The sequence below is a fragment of the Palaemon carinicauda genome, chromosome 16 (genome assembly GCF_036898095.1).
Source record: "Palaemon carinicauda isolate YSFRI2023 chromosome 16, ASM3689809v2, whole genome shotgun sequence".
In the NCBI taxonomy this organism is placed as follows: Eukaryota; Metazoa; Arthropoda; class Malacostraca; order Decapoda; family Palaemonidae; genus Palaemon; species Palaemon carinicauda.
Window position 1 is genome coordinate 89,109,417 of NC_090740.1, and position 27,500 is coordinate 89,136,916.

Sequence of the window (27,500 nt, forward strand, 5' to 3'; positions counted from 1 at the left end):
TAAAACAAAATTGAGAATATATAACACAGTTATCAGAACAATTTTGAAATATCGAGGCGGGACATGGTCTCTAGCGAAAACATTAGAAAAATAATTTGAAATTTTTTCAGAAAGGAATTTTGAGAAGAAGAGAGGGGCCCATATATGACCAAGAAGTAAATGGATGGAGAAGACGATATAATGGAGAGATAAAAAAAATAGTAAAACCAACCAAATATATGTAGTATAATTAGATCAAGAAGACTCCAATAAGCAGGACACATGGCTTGCATGGATGAGGATAGAGCTCCAAAGTGGATATTCTTGGCTGAAGTTGCTTGATGAAGACCTGTAGGACGGCCAAGAAAAGATGGGGGATGATGCCCGGAGGATAATGTATGAATCTCTGTGGGATACCCGAATGAATGATTCCATCAGGCATATGATAGAGAAGTGTGGAAAATCCTATCACGATCGGTCATGAGTCAGAATGTGGCCTGAGTACCACCGGAGTAAATAAGTTAGTGAGTAGGACTATTGTTATCATTCCTAATTTACTAAATGAATATGAAGCTGAAAAAAACAGTATGGTATATTTTTCAATGGAAACACAAGAGTATCAGAACTACTTACATATCTCAAAATCACTGATTAGAAAAATTAATTTCATAAAATATCTATAGGCAAACAAGATATGTAAGATAATCAAAGTATTATTCGAAGGTCTAAGACCAAAATGGAGAACGCTATTTGAACTGATTTGATATAGTATTTTTTTGTAACTGTAATTATTCATTTTACATCTATATAGACAAAATAGGGATCCTCTGATATAATCAATATCAAGTTTTACGTAACATGTCTGCTACACATCTCTCTTTAGCCTCTCCCATTCATTGATTCGATTCTATTTTAAGGAGAAAAAAGAGGGGAAACTTAGAGTATAATTTTATATTTTACTAATAAACATTTCATAAATTTCTTATTTACTCAATAATTGAATCCTCACAACTACTACTACTACTACTACTACTACTACTACTACTACTACTACTACTACTACTACTACTACTACTTTTCTTAGCTGGGAAAGCAGGATGCTATAAACTAAGCGCAAATTTATTCAGCTATACCTATGATTCGAATTTTCTTTTTATTTGATGTTTAATTTTGGTGAACCCCCTCACCTCATTTTACCTACCTAGTTCATTACTTATTGCCATTTTTTATTAACTAAAATAAGAACTTAATGACTTCGTATATGCAATATATCATTATATATACTTTAATCCTGAAGTAAAGTTTCTCGCTAAACAGCTTTTCAACAGACATGATTAACTCATAAATATTATCTTTCTTCGGATATCTGTAATTCTAGGATTATAAATCTCCAGGATAGCCTTTTCCGTATACTGCAAATTGTTGCATCTCTCTTCTTGTAACGATTTACTTTAATTCAAACAAGCTCCATATTTCAAGTTAGGTTCAAAGCTCTCTTTGTCATCAAATCACGTCACTTTTCTTTCTTCTTCTTCTCTTTCTTTACGAAGAGGCTTGTGAGTTAATGCCATTGCCCTACGCATATCACTGACGTCAGTTGCAACTAAACTGATCTTTATCACCTGGTGAAAAGTTAATAACGAATAGTGTTCTCTCTTAACTTTTTTTTCCACATTATGAAAGATTCTAAGTAACTTATTTCTAAATAGATTGAAGATATTCAAGTAAACTATGAAAGCAGATATCTAAAGCCGATATATAGAACATATAAACAGAATATATCTCGACATTCTTGAAAGTTCTTGAAAATATCACACCTTATAACGGAAACTCAGAATTTATTGACAAAATACGTGAAAAGGTACAAACATGCTCTATTGAGGAAAAGACGAAGCTGCTCTGTCGTTTCCTTGCCTCGGATATTAAAGTGCACGTCGAGGGAAAAGCATTCCCACGCTCCGCAGGAGCTTGTTGAGTGGCCCGAGATGGTATTTCTTCATTATAAAATAGTAGTGAACTGTGTCATGAGTTTTTCGACCCCTGAGAAAATACTGGATTACTGCACAGCATCGCGTTTGGGTTTGGCTAAGTCAATGTTATTCTTAAATTAGCAGTACATATTTGGTTTTGTTCTTCACTTGCGTGTGTGATTACTTTTCTTTTGCTTGTGTATCTAACATTCTTTGCCTTCCTCAATCTGTTTCTGTGTGTATGATAAAAGAGAGAGAGAGAGAGGAGAGAGAGAGAGAGAGAGAGAGAGAGAGAGAGAGAGAGAGAGAGGAGAGAGAGAGAGAGAGAGAGAGAGCATGTTATAAATTATCATTATTATTATTATTATTCTTATTATTATTATTATTTTTATTATTATTATTATTATTATTACTATTATTATTATTATTATTATTATTATTATTATTACTATTATTATTAAATGATCTTCTTACACAAAGTTGTATAATTCTATCCATATTTTGGCAATTTAAGATCTGTAGCCGATCTCCTCTTTATGTATAAGTTTATAGTCTTGATTAAATCAACATACTACTCAAACTGTTTATTACTTCTGAAAAATTCAGTTTGATAAAAGTTCTGTCTTTCTAATTCTACTAATGATATAATTGAAAAACTACTGACTGATAATCACAAGTCCATTCCTGGTAATTTCATAGAAGAAATGATTGAAAAACTCAATTTTGAAATACGCAAGTAAGTTCTGTCTTGCTAATTCCAAAGAAGAGACAGCTACTCGAGATTATTACAATTAAAAGAATTGGCCGATAAACGGGTGTCAGAACTTGTAATTACACACATTACTAAAGCCCTAGAATTTTCGACCACCATATAGGAGTAAGTATTGCAAAACACATTTCTCGTAGTAAAGAAATATCTTGAAGCAAGTGGCAGTTGCCAGCATCTAAAATATTCTCTTGTGAAACCCTTATGTAAATCTGCCTTCACAGTTTACTTAACATTGGTTTTGTCTTCCTAGTATCATTTATATCCTATTTCTACAGCCACTGCAAAGCATTTTATTCAATAATATTAATAATCTCAAGAATACTGACATATATCCTTTCCTTTCAAAAAGAATATTGGAAGAGATTTACCCGAAGGAAGGAAAATATGTTGTGAAATCCTAAGCAGTGTACCAAATTAAAGTGGCTTCTTGAAATAAAACTTCTCCAGTAATTATTTCTGAAACCACAGCCACGTTATAAACTATTAATGGAGGAATAAAAAGAAAATCGCATGTCCTAAACGTCCTCAAGACGGTTGCTAATTGGTTATTAGAGGACTTCATCGGCCTCAATGACCATCGATGCCAGATAACTTCAAATCAATCAAACTTGAATGTATTTAAAAAATTGAAAGGTCCCCCATAAATTGCTTGGAAAGGAGCAGTGACAATTCCCTAGCAGAACAATGTCCTAGAGACTGACTATAGAGCATGTAGAAAATTCTGATCACTTACCAAACCCCACTCCATCAAGCAAGGACCAGGTAGGGCCGGGCAATGGCTGTTGATTACTCAGCAGGTAAATCCATAGGCTCCCTCAAAACCTCCATCGTTACCTCACAAGGATGGTGAGGTTGCAGACATCGCCATAAACTATCGAGCTTAGGATGATATTGAACTCCAATTCCACAGATGGCCAGGCAGGGATGTTCCCAATTGGCTATCACAACCCCGAGGATAAGAGTAGCTTAGTGTTCATAAATGCAGTGCAGATAAAAATTTTGTTCAATGATGATGTCTTTATGGAAATCAAGCTTAAGAATTCTAGTGAATCCAAACCGTTTTGAAAGTGATCCCAGGTAACTGAAATAATCTCCAAAACACAATCTTTCTTTACCATAATCACTATGTAGTGTACATCGTTATATGATGTTATTATTCTGAGAGAGAGAGAGAGAGAGAGAGGAGAGAGAGAGAGAGAGAGAGAGAGAGAGGAGAGAGGAGAGAGAGAGAGAGAGAGAGGAGAGAGAGAGAGAGAGAAGCTTAAGTACATGAAAAGTTCGGTCACAGGAAATAAAGCGGTCATAGGCAACTAGATTTATACTTCTTCCGTTATAATGAAAGGAAAAATGGAAATGTAATGCTAGAGCATTTAACCGTATGAAATAAAGTGGCTACATATAAAAAAAAAAAAAAAAATGTAGATAGCTTTCGATTTTTTATGGATAAAACATTACGGAGGGATTGATTTGTTTAAAATCTCCTTTCAATAGTGAGGTAAGAACATTTGATTTTTATGAAAGGGAAATGGTTGAAGGTGTTAGGTTTACATTTCCTTGCAACTGACCGTAAATTTTAGGAATTTAATCTCATCATTTGCAGTTTATTCTCTTTGTGCTCTAAGTCTAAACAACCACCGTACACACCATAAAAACTGTTGCATGTAGCTATGAGGTTGGTCGGATTTAACATTATGGAAACAAATTGTTAACAGATATTACTTGCATTTGATTCTATTTGAGATAGATAGTTTCTTCTTTAACCAATGTACTTTTAATGTCATAAGTGAAAACGAGAAAACTTCCCTGCCTCTAAAGTGTTCTTTGGATTGATTAAAAGCACATATGATCAGCATCTACGGCAAATCTCTACCTAAACTAGTCAAAGGCTGCTGCTGGCTGTGCAACTAGACCCATAGGCACACTCAACCACCTACCCATAGCTCGATACCGGAGTAAGGGTGAGGACACTAATGGAAACCATCTTGCTATGAGTTTGAAACAAGCCTAGGAACAACAAATCGCAAATCACTGATGTTATAACCAGGCTTGCACAACTTTAAAGTATATAAAATTCAAGAATATGTTAGAATGACTATGACATTTGATTTATTACCCCCGGGTGGTAGAGATGATACTGAGTGAGACACTTTCCACGACTTGCTACTAATCATCCTAAAGCTTGGATTTATATTATGACTGCAATGATTTTATTCAAGAAGGAATTTTGTACCTAGATAACAGATTCAAATAGAATAAGAATAAGCATTACATCTGCTGGAAGACAAGTCCAGATACACTAATTTTGATATCCTAATCTCATCTTGAAAATATATTTCCCTCTTTTAAGTACTTTTTGTCTAATCTTCTGGTCCAATCATCATTTTCATTGACCGCTGTGGACGACACTAACATTGGAGACGTTGCTATTGTCATGAATTTGTTTGTTTTATTAATTAATAGAAAGAGAGAGAGAGAGAGAGAGAGAGAGAGAGAGAGAGAGAGAGAGAGAGAGAGAGAGAGAGAGAGAGAGATGAGTTATAATGATTTCGTGAACACGTAAATTAAAAGAGACACACATTAGTAGAGAGAGGTAAGCTAAGGTGTTAGGATGTTGATATGATATTTCTTGTAAACCAAGCAGTTTTAATAAAAAACTATCAGCCAAAGCATAAAGGACTTTAAGCGTAAGACAATATAACCACAGTAGTATCAGTATACGAACAAATCGCTGAAAGCCAAGGCACCCAGGGTCTTTCTGATAAAAATCAAAATTCTTTAGAATTGTGTTTATCGCATAAAGTCTGATCAAATTATCTGCCACTATTTTGAGATAAGTCACCATATTGAACAACGTCTTAAAATTCCATCATATAAAGGTAGGATGATTGGAGCGCTGGGCCAGTCCATGCCATTCGAGTCCTGCAGTTAAGTAGCAGCAAGATCTGTCCAACCATATAGGCACCCTCCCCCGGTGTCAGATATTCGCCTACCACATCTGTCACTAGCAATGGACAGTCCCACAACATACAAAAGATCCATAGTCTAGAAGAGAGAGAGAGAGCAGACAACAGAGACCAGGCACACTAAGCGAAGATAGAGAACAACTTTGTACATTTAGTGAGGAAGAAAGTCTACGGGTTCTCATTCCACAATGATCAAATCTTTTTTTTTATCTATACTTATGGGCCCAGGGAACTTTTGATTATTGAATATCAAGCACATTTTTTCATCCAACAAAATAATGAAACTATACGGTGCTATCCATGCATCACAATACTTACGAATTTGCCTTATTTTGTCCACTAAGATTTAACTCTGATTTTGTGAACAGGATAATAACTCTAATTCATGAATAACTCTAGGAGCTTCAATTCAAAATTGATTATACGAAGCTTCCCACAATTTGATGGAGAGTTTCCAACCCATTAGATGTTTGGGACTAGAGCCACGGTCCTATATTATAGTATCATTCCATGCAACTCTTTAGAAATATTTATGAAAAAATAAGGCATCGTTGTTAGGTATATTACCTTTCATGCCTTACAAAGTAAATTTAAATCTAGCGTCATCAGATTGCAACACACCTTCTACTTAATTAACTAAGGGTTATGGTAGCCTATTTAAAATATCCCTGCCTGGCAATCTGCTGGACTGGGGCTGAGAAATACTCAAGCTCGATAGTCTCTTGTAGTGCCTGTAACTTCACCATACTTGTGAGCTAAGGGTCGTTTGTTTGGGGAATTTATAATAAGTGTACCTGCTTTGTTATCAGCAGCTATTGAGGGGGCAATAGCATTGATCAAAGGTCTATAAGGTCAGACTCTCTAAGGCATTGTCCGGCTAGGGTATTACCATTGTCCGTTGTCTCTGCTATTCATGAGTGGCCTTTAAGTTAAACCATAAACCTTTAAAGATAGACCTTGCACTATACTCATTTTTTCTCTTTTATTGAGGCACATTTGCACTGAATCGCAGGGGTGCCCTTTTAGCTCGGAAAGGTTTCCTGCTGGCTGATTGGTTGGAAAAAATAATTCCATCCAATCAGGTAGTAAGAATTTTTTCTGACCTGAAAGGGCATCACTGTGATTCATTACAAGTACGTCTCATCAAAAAAAACCAAAACAAAAAAAATCAGTTTGGTGTCCTAGCCAATTAGAGTTATTCCCATGGTTTCTTCCGTACTCTATGTCACGCATGACACATGAAAGAATAGGATTTAAAGCTTTACATGCGATGGCCCATCTAGAAAGATCATAGAGGCAGGGAATGTTTTCCATCTAAATCAAATCTGAAATTGTACGAATGGGTGTCATGATCATAAGTAGTCTCCATTATAGTCTAATACAGTATAGGCGGTCCCATATATGACCACATAGACTTTTTGAACTGTCAGATATCCGTAACATTTGAATATATAGACAATTGGTGATTATGATTTTCTCCCAGAGTTGCTAATTGATTGAGCTAGACAATATTTGAAGAGATATAGCAGAAATGCAGATGACTTATAATCACATGAGGTGGATTGTATAATTTTACTCAATTGTTACTTTAAAGTCCTATGATTATACCGAAGCTAAAATTGAATATTTCTTATGTGGGTAAGTCATTCTTTGGTGATTATATTTATATGTGTGTTATATATGCTCATGAAATATCAAGTTTTAATGAAAATAGATTATATGTACAGTACAGAACAATAGTTTCCTTTGGTTTGGTTTTGCTTCCACCAAAAGAACTGATATTGATTTTTATTTTAATTTTGATCTAATCGCCTGTATATCGTTTGGAAACCATCTCTTAATTTGAACTCCTTCAAGTCTAGATTAACATTCAAAAGGGACACTAATATAATCAAACATATCTTTGATGATGTCCAGAGGATTCTATTGATGATCCCACTAACTACATCACCCCTATATGAAGAAAAAAAAGTGTCTGACTGTATATATATATATATATATATATATATATATATATATATATATATATATATATATATATATATATATATATTGTTCACTCTCAGTTCCCTCAGTTCCTCAGGTTTGGGGAGAATGTGTGCATATCCATCCATATATCTAGCTGTCCTTTTGACAGGTTGTGTACACTAGTATCTTATAAAAGGTTTCAACCTATTTGGTCAGGCTTACCTCTTCGATGTTTTACCAGGCGTTTCCTGCAATTTTCTCTCAAACTCACTGGCAACACCAATAGTTACGGAAAACAGGGTACAGTGGTACCTCTACATACGAATTTAATCCGTTCCACAACCGACTTCGGATGTAGGAAATGTTCGGATGTAGAAACGAATTTTCCCATAAGAATACATTGAAATAGGATTAATCCGTGGTTGAGCCCAAAAACCTATGATAACTCCTTAATAAATTACTACACATAGTTACACATGACAATATGCACTCTAAATTAGATAATAGACATGTAAAAAAGAATAATTATCAAGAAATAATAAATAAGAAACGGGTTTTTAGTGTCAGTTTACCTTAGAAAGTCCAGCGCAGGTGTTGGTCTTGCTAGCAGAGAGCAGACGGACGGGCGGCGAGGAGGTAGAGAGGTTGACTACGATAAACGTACACTACCGTAACTTATTCTAACTTACACTAAGTGAACTTTAACCTAACTTAGCTTATTTATTTTTTTTATTTTTATATTTTATATTTTTTTTACATTTTCTTATTTCTTTTTGATGATTAATTTTAATAACTTTCACTCTACACTTAAAATTGATTGAATTATTTTCTCTTCAATCTTTGCCATTTTATTTTTTTCACTTTGTTTCACTTCACTCTTAGCCGTTTTCTTTGAACCACTTCCTTCCTCTTCATCACGAGTTCGCTTCATAGTTTTTTTTAAAGAATCTATCGATAGAAAGTTGCATGGTACAGCTTTTCAGAATGTTTCGAAAATAAATTAGGGAAACATCATCAAACTGTGCAACTACACGACAAACCTGCAATTTCTTTAAATGGTATTTGTCGATGAAGTCGACCACGTCTTGATATTTTCCTAACATCTCTTTTATTTGCGCCGAACCTAACACATGTTCTACCTCCTCGATCCCTTCCTTGTCATCACTCATGTGCTCAGACATAGCATGGAGTTCCTTGAGCTCCTCTATATGTTCTTTTGCAAGTTCACTCATACGAACGCTACGACCATGCTTTTCAATAATTCCTTGCTTTACTTCTAAAGAAAGCATATCCTTATTCCTTTTCTCACCACTACCACTACCACTTAAGAAACTAAGCCTTTTAGAACCCATAATTTACGTAAAATACCGTAAAAGGATGAACATTAAAAATCACAATTAAAACACAGTTAATAGCAGAATGCACAGGGCACAACCACATGAAGCCGACGAGAACATAGGATGTCCCAAGCCACGCTAATTGAGGGTCCCTCCGAGGTAGAAATGCTGCCTTCTATTGGCGAAAATAAAAAATACATCCGGCGCTATGAGTACCATCTACGTGCACGGGTATTGTTTACTTCGGGTGTCGAAAAAAAAATTCGGGTGTAGAGTAGGAACGTGTTCTAATTGTACTTCGCGTGTCGAAAAATTCGGATACAACCGGTACGACGAAAATTGCTTACTTCGCGTGTCGAAATAAAATTTGGGTGTAGAGTCGAAAAATTGCTCCAATTTTAGTTCGGATGTTGAAAAATTCTGATGTACATACGTTCGTGTGTAGAGGTTCCACACACACACACACATATATATATATATATATATATATATATATATATATATATATATATATATATATATATATATATATATATATATATATATATATATATATATATATATATATATATATATATATATATATATATATATATATATATATATATATATATATATGTATATATATATATATATATATATATATATATATATATATAGGGTGTCTCAAGAAACCGAAGTGAATCGGACACACTCCAGCACTTGTTGCCCTTGTTTCCTGTCGTAACAAGTTTAAACAGGAAAATTTTCAGCTTCCTATCTCGTCTTTTACTCGTCGCGCATTTCAATCAGTTTTCTGCTGGGAGTCAGAGAGTGAAGTTGTGCAGCGGTCACTGGCATGGCGTGCAGCGGTCAGTGTTGTAAGGGCATTAGGTGAGCTCTATTTTACAATAACAAATATTTTTCTGTGTTACTTTGTTTATTTGGTGAAGGTGAGGGAAGGTGGGTGTAAAAGATAGGTAATAGAGAGAGGAAACAGGAAAGACGTGTGAGAGAGAGAGAGAGAGAGAGAGAGAGAGAGAGAGATAGGCTAAGGTGTGTGAAACTTATTCTGTCATTTTTTTTTCCAGGTCTAACGTAATGGCGTGTAAAACATGATCTAAGGAAGTTGTATGGCTACTGAAGAAGTCCCCAAAATCGTCATTTCCGGAGAATCGTCTTCAGTCGATAGGTGAGGTTCTCCATCTGTTTTTGTTCCATCACAAAATCCAGAAGGAGGTTCTTCTTGTTACAGCAGCTTCTACAGCTGAGAAGGTCATGGAAGTGTGGCGACGTACGAACATTCCGAAGTCGGATGTATCGTGGGTGAAGAAGATCCTCAAGCTGTACAAAGAGTACTGCACCTTAGCGAAATCCAAGAGACGGCCTCGAAGATATGTTCAACACCGCGCATTGTAAGGCAATGGAAGCGAAGATCCCCGAGGAAAACAAGGCATTCTTGAAGGCTCAGAGGGAGGACCGGCAGAGCTGCTCCATGGCTGGCGTGGATGAGAAGCTGAAACAAGCGACTGAGGAGAAGAGACGTAAGAGACAAAGGATGGAGGAGATGAAGAAGAAGGACGCGGCTGCTTCGTCATCCACTCTTGATTGTAACGTGGCTTTAGAGTCTTCTACTTTATCCTCATCAGCCAACGAAGACACGGAGGACGATTTCAAATCCCCGACAGCAGCTACATCTCGACGCCGTCGACTTCCCCAGGAGAACAAGCTCACAGAGGAGCTGACCCTTGATTGAGAACGCGACAACCTGTCCGTCCGTGCTGCAACATCCTCCTACGCCGCTGCTGCAATGAACCTCGGCCATGACATCGAACGTATCACTGTGTCCCGTTCGTCAATCAACTGGGCCAGAGTCAAGAACCATGAAGAGACTGCCATGTGTCTCTCCTTCAAGCCTGAAGTCCCTTTGGTGCTGCATTGGGACGGCAAGTTGTTACCCAGTCTAGCGGACGGGAGGTCATTGGAGGAGAGGGTCGCCGTCTTTGTGTCCGGGGAGGATATGGAGGAACTTCTGGGTGTTCCTGTGTCTTCTGACGGAACAGGACAAGCTGTTGCGGAAACAGTCTTGAAGCTGGTGCGGGAAGGCAGCTTGGAAGGCAACATCATTGGAATGTCATTCGACACGACAGCAGCCAACACAGGGATGGTTCAAGGAGCATGTATCAGGATTGAACATGCACCGGAGAAGCCCCTTGTGTGGTTGCCATGCCACCACCACATCCTGGAAGTTGTTCTGAAGGATGTCTTCATGGCTTGCATGGGCCCATCATCTGGTCCTGACATATCCATTTTCAAGAGGCTCCAGAATCGTTGGCCTTCTGTTGACCAGAGCCGACCACAGCCCCTAACATTGACTGTTCTGTCATACGACGAAGAAGCTCACCGCCTTGAGATGCTTCGTCACTTGAAACATCTGCTTGACTGTGGGAATCATCCACGCAAAGACTACAAAGAGATAATCTTGCTCAGCGTGGCCTACCTTGGAGGAGAAGTCCCTACATCCTTCCGTGCTCCTGGTGCTTACCACATGGCCAGATGGATGGCCAAGGCCATCTACGCCGTGAAGATCATGCTCTTCCATGACCAGCTAGAGATGAGCAGGCGGAAGTTGGCGGAGATCCGTCGAGTGGCATTCTTTGTGACCATGGTCTACTCGAAATACTGGAACGAGGCAATGATTCCGTCCTACGAAGCCAAGAACGACCTGGATTTCATAACTGACGTGAAGAGGATCTGCGACGGTGGGGTGGCATCGGTTGTGGAACGTGCGATGCGGCGCCATCTCTGGTACCTTTCTTAGGATCTGATTGAACTGGCCATCTTTGATGACCGCATCAGCCCGGAGCAGAAGACGGCGATGGTAGAGGGGATGAAGCGTCCTTCAACGACCAAAAATCCACGGCGCCCCGAGTCGAAGACACCAATCAATCTCAACGGGCCGCTTTCCGCCTTTTGCTCAGTGCGGTCGATGGAGCTCCTCAAAAGTGTCCTAGGAGGCAAGTATTCCCAGGAGCCGATCTTCCTTGACCTGAGTCCTGAAACATGGAACACAGATTCGAGTTTCAAGTGCACAAAGAAGCAAGTTGGTGTCCTGAAGGTCACGAACGACCTCGCAGAACGAGAAATAGCCCTCATTCAACGCTTCTTAGGCAGAGAGACGAAGGAAGAAAGGCAAACCCAGTTCCTCTTGAAGTTTCCCCGCCTCCACACGAAAGCGGTCCCGAAAAAAAGGAAGGCGGAACTCAATAAGAATGTACTGGAGTAAGAAGAAGAGAAGATCTTTGTTTTCTGCACGTGATTTTAATTAATGTAAATATCACCCACGAATGGCATTTAATACCGATTTCTATCTTGGGAATATATATCCACTTGGAATTCATTTTATGGTAACAGCTTCTGGCCGGGTGGGGATTCGAACATTAATTAAAATCACGTGTGCTTGTGATATATGTTCATTAAAATAACCACGTGTTGCAAACTCACGATTCAGCTATCATGGTGGAGATGGGTTTATTTCAAGTCTATGAACAGATTCCTGAATTCGACATGAATATGTAGGGGGACTTGTCATAAACTTTTAGTCTCTCTTGATAGCTCATTCGGTAGGGTCCCTGCCCGCATGGTTTTCAACCGTACAGGTGGTGGTTCGAATCCCCACCCAGCCAGAAGCTGTTACCATAAAATGAATTCCAAGTGGATATATATTCTCAAGATAGAATTCGGTATTAAATGCCATCCGTGGGTAAGATTTACATTAATCAAAATCACGTGTGCTTGTGATATATGTTCATTAAAATAACCACGTGTTGCAAACTCACGATTCAGCTATCATGGTGGAGATGGGTTTATTTCAAGTCTATGAACAGATTCCTGAATTTGACAGGAATATGTAGGGGGACTTGTCATAAACTTTTAGTCTCTCTTGATAGCTCAGTCGGTAGGGTCCCTGCCAGCATGGTTTCCAGCCGTACAGGTGGTGGTTCGAATCCCCACCCGGCCAGAAGCTGTTACCATAAAATGAATTCCAAGTGGATATATATTCCCAAGATAGAATTCGGTATTAAATGCCATTCGTGGGTGATATTTACACTAATTAAAATCACGTGTGCTTGTAATATATATATATATATATATATATATATATATATATATATATATATATATATATATATATATATATATATATATATATATATATGTGTGTTTGTAAATATATATATATATATATATATATATATATATATATATATATATATATATATATATATATATATATTTACAAACACATATATATATATATATATATATATATATATATATATATATATATATATATATATATATATATATATATATATATATATATCCTAATTCATGTATATAGAGATGTCTTGTAAATCAAGGTAAATGAACTCAATATTCATGAGTATTCCACAAAAGCCTGTGTTTCAACTTGTTATTGTACACAGTTGCATTTTGATAGTGAAGGAAGTTTAGTTGCCATCGGGCACCTGATATGGTAGTTTAGTACATAGTACTTACAAATAAAACTTTTGTAATAAATGAAGAAAACCCACATTCCGACATCTCATTATCCGTCTACATGGGTCATATCGGTGTAAGGTGTGAAAAATACATTCTTTGTATATGCTGTGAGTAAAGTTTTTTTTGGAGCTGGTAAAATAAAAGTCCAAGATGCCTAGCTACACAAGGTCTGATATAGCAGACGCTACTGCGGCAGGAGATGAGAACGAAGGAGCCGTGGGATATAGCGTTGCCGATGAAGAATAAAGACAGGAGATTAGAACGCAAGAATTTGAAAATAAGTTAGATAACTTACAACAGTCAATGAACAGACTGTTGGTGGAACGAGAACAGAAGCGGATCCAACAACAACATATCCATCGTACATGGATGAAGTTCAAACGCACACAAGTGAAAGTACATGTGCACAGCCGAGTGAAGATGCAAAAATCGTAGTTTGAAAGTTGCCAGAACTCCAGGCAAGTGTTAGGCCTTTTGATGATCAACGGTCTAACAATGGGTTTCAATCGATTGAAGTATTTTTGAGGGACTGTGCAGTAGCTACATATGGGTGGTCGAAAAGAGAAAAAGCTATTCTAGTAATTAGATTGCTGAAAGATGCTCCGACAATGGAGGAAATGTGTTGGCCGCAAGACAGTTTAAGAAGTTATATTGAAATAAAATGATGTTTGATTGAGAAGTATACCTTACCTGATGCGAAAAAGGGGGACCTAAAAGAAAATTACAAACCCAAAATACGGGAAGGTGAATCAGTTAATAGTTTTGCAACTCGCCTTTTTTGGGATTGCGATTCGTTTGCTACACGGAGAGCCAATCTCCCAGATGGTTATAAAAAAGCAATTGCCCGTAAACATATTCGCAGATTAGTAAACTAATATTTATGTGGTTATTTGTTCGATGACAATCGCTTGTTAGCAGACGTAGTGAGTGCGATACAAAACATTTTAGACAGTTTGCCGAAAGAAAAAATGAGTGGGAATAACGGGCCCGATTTCGAGAAGTTTCCAGCTATGAGAGGCAGTCGACCCCGAAGGGGGGTTAGAGGAGAACGTAGTCAGAAAATTAAATGTTGGCAGTGTGGGGGTGAGGGGCACCAACGAGTGGAGTGCCCCACCCAAAGATCACCCCGCTGGTACACTTGTTAGGCCTACGGTCATCTATTTCACGAATCTCAGCCAAAAACGCCCACGGCGAGCGGGCTGTGGCACACGTACACCTCCCTTGGCCCAACATCCGATGAAAATGAAACAGAGGAAGGGGGAGACGAGGAGATTTGATCCCCGCCTCCACATGGCATTACAAGCAGTAGCCGAGGAAGCAGTGATGACAGACGTGACAGAGCAGGCACGGGGACCTCCATCGGTACCCCTGACTTCACCCCCACAGCCCTAGGGAGAAGCGGCATTGCAGCAGAGGTCATTGGCCCATGCCCCATATCTCGTAAAGGCCGTCTAGGAATGTTAGCAGTGACGGTTGACCTATAAGATAAATCCATTCGAGTGCTGATTGATACAGGAGCCTTTCTTTAACTGACTGAAAAAAAATTCACCACAAATCCACTACAGCCAATGGTATCCATTGTTCTTCACAAGCCAGGAGGAAATAAACTACACATAAAACATGCAACAATCGTCCAATTTAAGGTGAGGTCTATGTAGTTTAAGTCTAATGTTTATTCAGACATAATAGTTCAAGTCAAGTTAATATATAAATTTCAGATCGTAAAATCTTTTTCTGAATTCAAGTTTTGTTAAGTCTCTAATTTCTCGAATGGCTTTTTTATTATTATGAAATTTCTTTCAAAGTGTTGTGAACTATATAGAATATATTTTTTTTTTGTATTGATTGTATTAATCCAATCATCATTCTTTAGAACCAGATTCTGCTCGTATCCAGTTAAGAACCACAATACGTCAAAAATAATACTTAGGAGTAATTACCCACTTTAGTTTGAGTTTGCGTGAACTTAAAGGACCCTTGGGTATTCAAACTCGTATATTAAGATTTTAATGTGTACCAGTAGTAAGATAAAAGCATACAACTGAGTTTTGAATTCTAGAGGTTGGTTGACTTGCCAGTTTTAGTATATATCATAATATAAGTTTGGTTCCCAGTCCTGAACCATAGCATAATATATTCTAAGTGCCCATACCAGGTAGCCATATTGTATAATATATATATATATATATATATATATATATATATATATATATATATATATATATATATATATATATATATATATATATATATACATATATATATATATATATATATATATATATATATATATATATATATATATATATATATATATATATATATATATATATATATATATATATATATATATATATATATACATATATATATATATATATATATATATATATATATATATATATATACATATATATATATATATATATATATGTATATATATATATATATATATATATATATATATATATATATATATATATATATATATATATATATATATATATATATATATATTGAAGCTTTTCTTTTCAAATGTTGCTTCGAACCTTTTTTTTTAGGTTACGTTCTTCCTTATTAAAATTCTGTATAGTGAACGTTTTCCTGCCACTCTTCCCACATGACAAAAACCATTAAATAATTTGGTCAGCATAACGTTTTTAAGGCTCATATATCCATATATTCTTATCCTTTCAATCCGTTGTATTATACATACTATGCAAGAGCTATCCCTATGTGTATGTTCACTTTTCGTTTTGTATTTACAGCATATTGAAAATTCGAAGACACAACCTCATAGGAGTATCGAATTACAATCACGTTACGCAATTCTATGATAGCTTCTATAATTCACTTGAAATCTTTTTCAAAAGTTTTGCTAACATCTATGATTTGATCTACTTCGCTCATCGTCACTGATTATCATACCAAAAGTCAGTCCTCAAAAAAAAGTAATCTTCTCGGGTTAACTTGTAATAAAACAAAGCCTCTATCACAAGAGAAAACTGCAAAAACACAGACTTTGGCATGATCGACGGAGGGGACAATCAGAACCACAACCATACTAAATGAGGGAAAACAATAAAAGCAAAACTACATATTTCACTGCCTAAAAGTTTTCTTTAAATCGAAACTTCTGTCAGCTCTTTTGACATATTATTCGGAAAATCTCTCTTTTAGGGTTCAGGAGCTAAGGCCATTAAAGTCCTTGAAGCAGTGAAAATGGGAAAACCATGATTTGCAACAAATTGTTTGCATACTTCGTAATGTCAGTTCGTTTGAGAATTACTTGTTATTTCTGAATTCCTTACAGTTTTCTCTGGCATTTGTCCAATTTATGGTAGCGAGCCTTTGATAAACATTCTTCTAGATATAATCTTTCTTTGCACACACATACAGAGAGAGAGAGAGAGAGAGAGAGAGAGAGAGAGAGAGAGAGAGAGAGAGAGAGAGAGAGAGGGAGAGAGAGAGAGAATTGCTTGAAATGCAACATGAGAAAATGAAAGGTAAACCTTAAAAAATTCTTGATGTATTTCCAGAGACGAAAGGCAGTGATAGCAGAAGAAATCCAAGATAAATATAATTTTTAATGCAGACATTTCCCCCTTTCTTTGTTGATAATACGTCAATAGGATCAAATAGAAATAAAAAGTTCTACCAATTAAGATGAAATTTAATTGTGAATTGAGAATATGTTTCTGTCTTATAGACAAAAGGAATTCTCTACAAAATTTCAATGACTGCAGCAATTGCATTTATATTCCTTTAGTGCTGTTACAAAAATGTACATATATAGTGTTGTGTACATGAATACATATACCATTAATTTATTTTCATTTGCGTGTAATTAGTTCTATATAACAAAGGTGCTTTGCTCATATATCTGGATTGCAACGTCTATTTCTCACATCTATTTTGGAGAGGTTTTCCATGATAATCCGGGAAATCAAAAAGAGAACGGTTGCAGCACAATATGCAGCGAGGAACAAAGACATGTCTGAAGCTTGAATCTGGTTCCCTAATGAAAAAGGCATCTGAGCCTCAGATTTAACACCGAATAACGTGGGTTTTCTGAGTTATTGCCTCATCATGATGCTCATTTTTCTGTTTGTTTCTCTCGCGATTAACCAATATCGTTTCCAACTTGTTTTCACACCGTTATTTGTCCTCTAAAGTGGGTTTCAAGTGGAATTGCATATTTTGTAAAGTATTCCATGCGTTCCCAGCTTTCATAATATGGCCAGATATTTTCTACAATTCTTTGTAGTGATGATCTCGAGCTATAAATGGTGCTGTTGTTGACATCATTAGAAACTCCAGCCATGCAAGTATCTTGAAAGGAAAATATCTAATCAACAGAATGGTTATAATGTAGATTTATTTCTTTTATTTGAGATAAACTTCTGTATGTCTCCGTTGACACTAGGCCTACAAAAAATCAGAAAGGTTCCCTTCAATGCTGAGAGACTATCCTTGAGTACTTTTTATGACTCGGTAACTGGCGACAACCATAGCTTGTATGCAATTATGGGTATAGTAGTCCTTTCTATATGATATCTAGATTCACCCCTTTTCTTATTTCTTGCCCTTACAGTCATTTCTTTATCATCAAATTTCCTTCATCAAAGTTCTCATAGTTCTCCCTATTTACTTGTTTTGTTTTATACCTTACAATTTTCTTTCCAATCTGTTTACGATTCTTAGGGGGAGTTACATTTCCTATCCTTGCTTCGTATAAGAAGTTCCATTTTCCAAATTTTACCTACTAAACTACCCTTTCAGAACAGCTGTAGGAAACTCATTACGTGTGCACGTTTCCTGAACAAGACTTTAAACAGATTACTTTGCCTAGTATCTTATTTCCCACAGCTTGTAACCCTCATGCCCAACGTTATTTTCCTATCTCGCTTACCGGTTTTCTATATTCTTCAAGTTATGGTATTCACGGACCAGCTATGTAAAGCATTGGATAGTAATCTATTTTTCCTGAATTGGATGTATATCTTTTTGGCTATTGCAATCAACCGGACTTAGTCTGTTATCTCCATTTTCCATATCGAATGCGGGAAACGAAGTGTGGAGCTTTTTACATTTAGAAAAAGACTTTTTTTTTTTTTTTTTTTTTTTTTGCATCCATCATTCTGTTATATAAAAGTAAAGCTTTTTATCCAAAATTCCCTGAAATGAAAAAGAAGTCAAATTGACGCATCACTCATTTAGCTCAAAAGTAGTAATGAAATTTTAAACTCTCTGGAAATGGAAAGCTGAATAATACTTTAAAAGAAGTAACTGAATAAACCAAATATTAGAAATAACAAAGAAAACGTTTTATTGGTTTCCAGAAAAAATAGACAAAATAGTTTATTTACATGGGTAAAAAAAATATATATATAAACTTACATGGCAATTCACTTCACCCAGCATTTAAATATAGCACCAAAAAAAATTAATTCTTTGTGTGAGGCTATACGCATCTCTACAGCAAAGGATTATGATTATCTCATGCTAAATAAAAAGGTTATATGTACATGTAATTGTAGAGCAGACAAAAAAAAAAAAGGAATAGTCACGTAAGATTAATATTGAAAGAGGATGACCATTAAAGTTAGAATTCGTCATGCAGGATATTAAATGGAATTAATTCTAGTAAAGATCATTCGCAGTGAGGCTGATGGTTATACATTCTCGACTCCCGAGAATTAATATTACAGAAACATATCTACCCTATACCACTGTGGTCATTGTACGAACGATGAACATAGAACTAAAATGTTAACGTTTTTATGAACGAAGAGCAAAGCCATAGTGTTGTGAGACTATCAGTCAGAAAATATATAATTGAGCTTTGCATTTCAAAAAAGGCTATGATCCAAACAATAACTGAAACAAAAAAGAGAAATCATAATCTAAATAATATTCTATCAGAATTATGTCCATCATGTACAGATTTCCGAGTAAGGAGTTTTTTTTTTTCCTTTTTAGAGGAAATAAAAGCCATGTTATAGTGACAAAGGGTTCTTGTAATGTTACATAAAGGGTTCATACTTTCCGAGAAGAATTTGAAAATCGGTAGTGTTCAAAACTTGTTTTTTTAATAACAAAATACAAATGCCTATTTACAAGATAAAAACAATGTTACTTAAGCCAGCTTTGATAAAGGTTACAAGTGGATCAGGTAATGCACTATACACGTTGCCGAGTCAAGACGTGTTCAACGGTGCTCTATTGAATTCCCACATGCTTTCTTTCTTATTCTGACAGAGGTCAGGTGTGTGGGGGAGGGGTGGTTACTCAAATCTCTATATTTAAAAAAAGAACTAGTGTAACAATCTTTGATTATATAAAAATAAACTTTATGGACAAAAACAGAAACCAAAAATATCCATTGTTATAGTTTACAAACCTTAAAAAACAAATGCCCATATCTTCTTTGAAGAATTCAGTGCACTTGTTAGGATAATTGTCACGCAAATAAAAATATATATAAATAAATGAACAAATAAATAAATAAACAAATAAATAAAAAATATTTATTTGTGGAGTCTTCAATCATTGGATTCATGACTCATAAAATCCTAATGCTTCCGCATTTAGTGTGTTATTGTAATCATTTTTATTGGTCAATAATATTGACTGCGCAACTACTTTGATTTGGAATACGTTGGACTTAGTTTCGGGTGATGGAATGAATAACATTATATCTGATATCACTGTAGAAGAGTAGTGTGCTATCTCTCCAGTTCACATACTTATTAAGTTTAAACTACCTCCACAGAAACACGCAGTGGTGAAGAAGAGAATCTTTGGGCATAAATTAAACTTCTCTCCTTGTGTATTTATTGAAGAAGTAACCAAGGAAATAAATGATGCTATCAGTATTCTCTGTGATCATGGTAACCAACGTTTGTTGAGCGCTTTGTGTGTTGACTTCCGTATGACCAGATATGATAGAGTAAGTAAATGTGAATATTATACCATGTGTACACTGATGGAAAACACTTTATTTGTGAAGGGCCGATCTCCTTGGTTTAATGGGGGAGAATCTAGAGAAAAAATGTGGGAAACAGTATGTAAAGAAAGATAGTGGCATTAGTTAAAAACTCAAAGTACATATGTATAATACAAAACTGCAATATGCAAATATAATTACCTACAATGAAGGAAAAAAAGAATACTATAACAGAAGGACCGACGAGGCATCGACAGACGTAGATAACTTACATTGTCTCCTAGATATTATAATGGGGAATCTGAAAAAAAAAAAAAAAAAAAATACCAGAGGGGTGCAGTGACCATGAACTAGCAAATAATTTTCTAGCATTCTATGAAAATAAAATAAAAAGTTTAACTAGGTCATTTACAAATTTTCAACATCAGATTAGTGCTACACCAGATACACAGATAAAAATAACAAGATTCAATACTGAACATAAGACTATGTCACCAGCATTCTCAAGAGATCATATAAAGCATACTTTGCGATCAATGCAATGCCAATATCTAAAGTAACTGGGGAAAGAAACATCTAGTCTAACTGATATAATTACAAGAATAGCAAATACAAACATCGATGAGTGTAAGTTTTCTAAATCTCAGAAAAAGTTCCATAGTTACACCGGTTCTGAAAACAGCTGTAAATGATCAGGAATTGCGCTTGTATAGACTGTTTTCGAATCTACCGTTATTGAAAAAAGTGCTAGAATACACAATTCTTGAACAACCAATTAGTCGGTTAAAAGAAGTAGAAGCTTTGCCATATTACCAGTCTACATATAAAAAATCATACTCTACGAAATCTGCTATCTGTTCTATTGTAAATAATAATTTGGAAATGATAAATGAATACAAATGTAGTATTTTAATATTTCTGGATCTTAGTGCTACTTCTGATACATTTGTGCATGAACTACTATTAAATGATCTACGGTCATCAGTATTGAAAATCAAAATTTTTAATACCTAGAAGACTACTTAGTTGACAGAAATTTCTGAGTGCAAATTGAAAACTATTTTGATCCTATGAACTATTATACGGAAGGGTACCTCAGGGAAGTGTACTAGGCCCACTATTAATCTGTATCTAGAATATTGTTCTGTCAAAAATAGTAAAAAGGCATGGAGTAAAATTCAAATTATGTTACGACCCTAGTAAAACTCTAAATCAAATTCTTGCCATTGTTAGGGAATGCATGACCATTAAACAGCTAGAATTAAATGAAAAAAAAAAAAATGAGTTCATTCTGGTATGAAAGAAAAAAAGCTTGAAGAACTTGAGTGATATATAAATAAAAAATAAAAATCTGCCCGTATTTACTAATAAAGTTCGGGATCTAGGCGTATCTCTTGATTTTAATTTGTCTTTCAGTACTTGAATAAATAATGTAGTAAAAACTGCTGGCTATCATCTTAGGAACATTGCATTTATAATGAAGTACCTAGATGAACCTTCTGTAAAGACACTTGTGATAAACTGTTATAACCAGTATTGGCTGCTGCAACTCCATCTACTACAATTTACCAAGAGTGCAACGTAAGATTTTACAAAAAAAAAAGGCGCAGGACTGATAAAATGTGTCCCACCCCAAGAAAGGATCACTCTTACACCAACTGATTCATACTGGATACCCATGAAAGCAAGATTCAATTTTGAATTATGTATAACCCTTGGAGTTATCAGACCCGGACGTCTACAATATCTACGTGAATTGCTACATACTATGCAGCCAACAAAACGTGTAGACACGAGAAGTGTTACAGGTGGATTCACATAACTGGAATCTATATATATATATATATGTCTACTCTAGGACCAGAAACTCTACAATGAGCTCTCACTAGACATCCGAAAGACTGGAAAGATTAAGGCTTTTAAGAGGAAAATGAAGAGTTCTCTGTTTTAATAGTGTGGATTTGACAATAAACGAGAAATATGCGTTTGTTAAATGCTGAATGTCTTGAAATGCACATGATAAAAAGACTGTGTAGGTCTTGTGGAGAGTAGGGTTCCTCTTCTTTATAGGACCAGAAGAACAGACCGTAAAGTAAAATAGGTACTCTTGATTATACTTAGATTCATCTCTATATGAAAATGATAGTCAGGAAGGGTCTGGTTAGATTTTCATCAAATATACTGGGAAACTATTGTTCTGAAATCCAACTTACTTCAATGTTGACATAGGAAAAGTATCCTCAAAATGTAGGTAAAACTCTCTATAATCGAAAGTTCCGAGTTGGCTATAAAAGTCAATAATAATAATAATAATAATAATAATAATAATAATAATAATAATAATAATAATAATAATAATAATAATAATAATAATAATAATAATAATAATAATGATGATGATGATGACAATATTAATCATGTTTAGAAGAGGAGGAATAAGTAAAGTATGAACAAGGGCATATCTGAACAAAAGAAAAGCCAACGAATGCATAGAAATTTGATTCTGATCTGAATTCGGAAAAGGCTTTTAGCATTAATTGCTTTTCTTCATCGTTAATGTCCGTGTCAGAGGTATTAGGCTTTATTAGCTATAAACAATAATTTTAGTCGGTGTTTCCTGGTAATAAAGAGGATTCATGACTATCTCCCTTTCAATGAAATACGCAGAGTTACACATAATAATTATATTCTCGTTTTACGCAATAGGTGGAAATATAGAAACGAAAATTATCTCTCTTAATGGTGATTAGTTCTATGTCATTTTGTTAAATTGTTTATTTGTATGGTTGGCTTAAATAATGCAAAAGGATGTGCAGAACAGGGATTTTTATCATAAATTTTTATTTTCTTAAATTCAAAGAATTCAGATTACAGCTGAACATTCTTAGCTCATTTTTAATGTATCTAATGAGAACTCCTTACAAAACCAAGGAAACAGTTAAATTTTACTGGGAGTCACATTGGTTGATGAAATATGACTCAATTGGGGATATGCTTACTGGGAATCACATTAGGTAATATGATTTAATTCAAGTGAAAATCTGTTTACTGGGAATCACATTGAGTAATGAAATATAATGGAAGTGGAAATCTGTTACCCGGGTGTCACAGTAGATAATGAAATAAACCAAGTGAGAATCTGTTTACTGGAGGTCAAATGGCAATAGAATATGATTCAATTGAGGAACTGTTTACTGGGAACCACATTAGGTAACGAAATATAATTCAAGGAAGAATCTGTTTACCGGGGATCACATTGGGCGAAGAAGTTTAATTCAAGTGAACATATTTTTCCAGGGAGACACAGTAGATCATGAAATAAAAATCAGGTGAGAATCTATTTACTTGGAATCACATTAAGTGGTGAAAAATAATTCAAGTGAGAATCAGTTTACTAGGAGTCGGAAGGGCAATGAAATATGATTCCACTGAGGATCTGTTTACTGGGAACCACATTGGGAAATGAATATAATTCAAATGAGAATCTATTTACTGTGAATAAAAGTAGATAATGAAATATAACTCGTGTTAAAATATGTTTATTTGGGAATCATATTGGCAATGCAAAATAATTCAGGGAAGAATCTATTTAATGGGAGTCAGAAGGGCAATAGGATATGATTAAATTGAGGATATTTTTACTGAGAACGGCAATGGGGAATAAAATATAGTTAAATGGAGAATAGGTTAACTTGTAACCACATTAGGTAATAAAAAGTATTTGAAGTGAGAATCTGTTTACTGTGAGCCAAAATGACAATGAAATAAGATTCAATTGAGGATCTGTTTACTGCGAGTCACAGTAGATGCTGAAATATAATTCAAGTGAAAATCTGTTTACTGGGAATCACATTGGGTAATGAAAAAAAAAAATTCAAGTGATAATGTGTTTACTGGGAGTCACATAAGATAATGGAATATAAATCAAGACATAATATGTTTATATGATATAATTTAAGTAGAATCTGTTTACTGGGAAACACTTTGGGTAACGTAATATAAATCAAATGAGAATCTTTTGACTGGGATTCACAGTAGATAATAAAATATAAATCAAGTGAGAATATGTTTACTGGCAGTCAAATTGCAAAGGAATATTATTCAATTGCGGACATTTTTACTGAAAACCACATAGGATACGGGATTATAATTCAAGTGAAAATTCCTTTACTGGGAATCACATTGGCTAATTAAATATAATTCAGGAGAGAATGTGTTTACTGATAATCACACTGTACATTTAAATATAATTCAAGTTAGAATTTGTTTACTGGGAGTCAAAGCAGATAAAAGAAAAATTAAGTGAAAATCTGTTTACTCGAAATCATAATGGGCAATGCAGCAAAATTCAAGGGAAAATCTGTTTACTCGAAATCATAATGGGCAATGCAGCAAAATTCAAAGGAAAATCTGTTTACAGGGAGTCGAAATGGCAATGAAATATGATTCAATTGAGGATCAGCTTACTGAGAACTACGTTGGGAAATGGAATATAACTAAATGGAGAATCTGTTCACTAAAGATCAAATTCAGTGATGAAAAATAATTCAAGTGAGAATCTGTTTACTCTGAGTCAAAATAGCAATGAAATATGATTCAATTGAAGATCTGTTTACGGAGAGTTACATAAGATAATGAAATATAATTCAAATGAGAATCTGTTTACTGGAAATCTCATTGGTTAATGAAAAATAATTCAAGTGAGAATCTATTTAGTGAGAGTCTTATTAGATAATGGAATATAAATCAAATGAGAATCTGCTTATTGGGAATCACATTGGGCAATGAAATAAAATTTAAGAAGTATTTGTTTACTGGGAATCTTTCTGGATAATGAATTATAATTTAAACAAGAATCAGTTTACTGGGAGTCAAAGTAGATAATGAAATATAAATCAAGCGAAAATCGGTTTAATGAGAGTCAAATGGCAATGAAATATGGTTCAATTACCGACATTTTTACTGAGAACCATATAGGGTACTGAAATATACTTCATGTGAGAACTCGTTCACTTGGAATCATATTGGGTAATAAAATTTAATTCAGGTGAAAATCTGTTTACTACGGGTCACAGTAGATAATGAAATACATTACAAGTGGGATTTAGTTTACCGGGAACCTCATTAGATAATGGAATATAACTTAGGTGAAAATTGGTTTAATGGGAATCACATTGGTAGTTAAATATGAATTTATTGAGGATCTCTTTACTATGACTCCCAATGGATAAGGAAATATAATTAAAGATAAATTCTTTTTACTGGGAGTTTCAGTAGATAATGGAATAGAATTCAAGTAGGTGCCTGTTTACCAGAATTCGCATTCAGAAATGAAATATAATTCAAGTGAAAATTCTTTACTGGATTTCACAGTAGATAATGAAATATAATTCAAGTAAGAATTCATTTACAGGGAATCCATGGGGTAATGAAATATAATTCAAGTGAGTATCTGTGTATCAGTAATCCCATTGTGCAATGAGATATAATTCAAGTGAGGATCAGTTTACTGGGAAGCACAGTATATAAAATAATATAATTCAAGTGAGAATCTGTTTATTTGGAGTCACAGTAGAAAAAGAAATGTAATTCAAGTGAGAATCTGTTTACTGGGAGTAAAATGACAAGGAAATAGGATTCAAGTGAGAATCTGTTTATTTGGAGTCACAGTAGAAAATGAAATGTAATTCAAGTGAGAATCTGTTTACTGGGAGTAAAATGACAAGGAAATAGGATTCAAGTGAGAATCTGTTTACTTGGAACTACATTGGGTAATGCAACATAATTCAAGTGAGAATCTGTTTACTGGGGTCACATTAGATAATGAAATACAATTCAAGTGCCAATCTATTTTCTGGGAAACAAATTAGATAATAAAATATAATTCAAATGGGAATCAGCTTGATGGAATTAGTGGGAATTAGTTTACTGTGAGTTAAAATGGTCAATGATATATAATCAAAATTACTCTAGATTCTGTCTTTTGATTCCAGAGAGCGAAAAGTATTCACAAAAGTATTGTATGAAATACTTACTTTAAGTGCTAAGCCTTTTCCTTTTTCATGTTAATTTATATCCTTCAAGACTGTACATTAAGTACATATAATAGATTAAAACTCCTGATATTATGAATGAAAAGCTTTGATAAAGTCTAAATATGAGAATGACAAAAGTACCCAATTTTTGATGCCAGATTTGGAACGATAAGGGCCGTCATGTATCCTGCATCTTCATATTTCATTTCACCGTTTTCATCAGCAACTGTCACTATTCCTTTTCATAAATTTGCAGCTCTGACTATACTCTTCATTTTCTTTTCTTAATCTCTCTCATTAGTTATATTCGGTTTCATACTGATCCCTTGTTTCAAAAACATCACTGACCGTGGAAACTTCGTACCCTTTTACCAGCGGCATCTAAATATCATCATAAGTCTAAACTATTCCGGACCAATAAATAATATCACCTCAAATCACATTGTCAAGATTCATTCAGTCTCTCTCTCTCTCTCTCTCTCTCTCTCTCTCTCTCTCTCTCTCTCTCTCTCTCTCTCTCTCTCTCTCTGTTTGTATGTGCAAACAAAGGTTATGTCTAAAAGAACGTTTATTAAAGACTCAGTACCATAGATATAACAAGCTATGTATAAATTACACAGGCTAAATACACTGATTTACAAAGAAATTGAGGCAAGCACAAAATACCCGTATTTACCTAATTTGGGGGTGCTGAATTCAAATTTGAAATCCGTTTTTACTCATCACTTCTAGTTTTTTTTTTAGATATGCATAGTGTGCATTTTGTGCGTATACGGTATATAAAGGCTTATATGCATTCTGGGTTAATTCTAATATTGTGAGACTTATGGCTTATTTCTTAGTTATTATGCACTAAATGTGAGTGATTGAATTACATTAAATATATATGATTATATATCAAGACGGATTTTGGCAGTTAGGGCAGCAGGTCTCAATCCACACTCAGTAGTGCTCTGGCAGTCGTTGGAAGAAGTTGTCTCGCAGG